Below are 1,559 nucleotides of genomic sequence, written 5' to 3' on the forward strand. Positions count from 1 at the left end.
GCAGACCCAGACAGAAGTGGGGTGCAGACCAGAAGCAGAAGGGTGGTACAGGCAGAGAAGGGGGGTGTAAACAGAGAAGTGGGTGCAAACCAAACGGAGAAGGGGGGTGTAAACAGAAAAGGGTGGTGCAGACCAGACAGAGAAGGGGAGCTGTAAACAGAGAAGGGCTGCGCAGACCAAAAGGAGAAGGGGGTGCCCAGACCAGACGGAGAAGGGGGTTGTAGACAGAGAATCAATCAATCGTATTTAATGAGTGCTTACTGTGTGCAGAGCACTGTATTAAGCCCATACAGATAGTGGAGATGCCGGGGATCGAACCCGGGGCCTCATACTTGCAAAGCATGCGCTCTACCACTGAGCTACATCCCCAGAGAAGGGGGGTGCAGACCAGACGGAGAAGGGGGGGGTGCAGAACCAGACGGAGAAGGGGGGGGTGCAGAACAGACAGTGAATGGGGTTGTTGACAGAGGAGGGGGGCGTACACCAGACAGGGATGGGGTGGGGGGGAGGGAGACCAGAGGGAGAAGGGGGATGCAGACTGGAGGGAGAAGGGGGGTGCAGACAATGAGGGCATAGACAGAGAAGGGAGGTATAAACTCGATGGAGAAGGGGGGGTTGCAGACCCAGGGGGAGAGGGGTGGTGCAGACCCATACAAAGGGGGGCAAACCCAGACAGAAGTGGGTCCAGCCTCAGAGAACGGGGGGAGCAGACCCACACAGAAGTGGGGTGCAGACCAGAAGCAGAAGGGTGGTGCAACCAGAGAAGGGGGGGGGTGCAGACCAGACAGAGAAGGGGGGTGTAAACAGAGAAGGGGTGCGCAGACCAGAGAAGGGGGGTGCACAGACCAGACGGAGAAAGGGGGGTGCGTAGACCAGACGGAGAAAGGGCGGTGCGCAGATCAGACGGAGAAAGGGGGGGGGGGGTACACCAAAGGGAGAAGGGGGGGCGGACCAGACGGAGAAGGGGGGTGCGCAAACCAAATGGAGAAGGAGGGTGCAGACTAGACAGTGAATGGGGTTGTAGACAGATAAGGGAGGTGTACACCAGACAGAGAAGGGGGCCTGCAGAACCAGAGAACGGGGGCTGCAGAACCAGACGGAGAAGGGGGTTGCAGACAGAAGGGGGAATGCAGACCAGACAAGGAGGGCACAGACCAGCCAGAGAAGAGGGGGGGGGGCAGAACCAGATGGAGAAGAGGGGGGTGCAGAACAAGACAGAGAAGGAGGGATGCAGAACCAGACGGAGAAGGGGGGGGGGGGTGCAGAACCAGAGAAAGGGGCTTCAGACAAGATGCAGAAGGTGGTGCTACCGGGGGGAGGGGGTGTGTGCAGACCCAGACGGAGAAGGGGGTTGTGCAGACCCAGACGGAGAATGGGGGTGTGCTGACTCAGAGAAGGGGGGGGGGGGGGCAGGACCAGACGGAGAAAGGGGGTGCTAGACAGAGAAGGGGGGTGTACACAATATGGAGACGGGGGGTGTAGACCAGATAGAGAAGGGGATGCAGGCCAGATGGGGAAGAAGGGTGCAGACAGGTAATGGGTGCGTAGACAGAGAAGAG

At 59.4% G+C, this 1,559-nt stretch overlaps 1 non-coding gene across 1 annotated transcript; it reads right to left on the bottom strand.

Moving 5' to 3' along the window:
* Positions 1–297: 297 nt before the first annotated feature.
* On the bottom strand, positions 298–369 carry TRNAA-UGC. The gene has a single exon. It is a non-coding gene; the product is annotated as a tRNA-Ala (tRNA).
* Positions 370–1,559: the final 1,190 nt, after the last annotated feature.

This window comes from Tachyglossus aculeatus, chromosome 3 (genome assembly GCF_015852505.1).
Source record: "Tachyglossus aculeatus isolate mTacAcu1 chromosome 3, mTacAcu1.pri, whole genome shotgun sequence".
Taxonomy (NCBI): domain Eukaryota; kingdom Metazoa; phylum Chordata; class Mammalia; order Monotremata; family Tachyglossidae; genus Tachyglossus; species Tachyglossus aculeatus.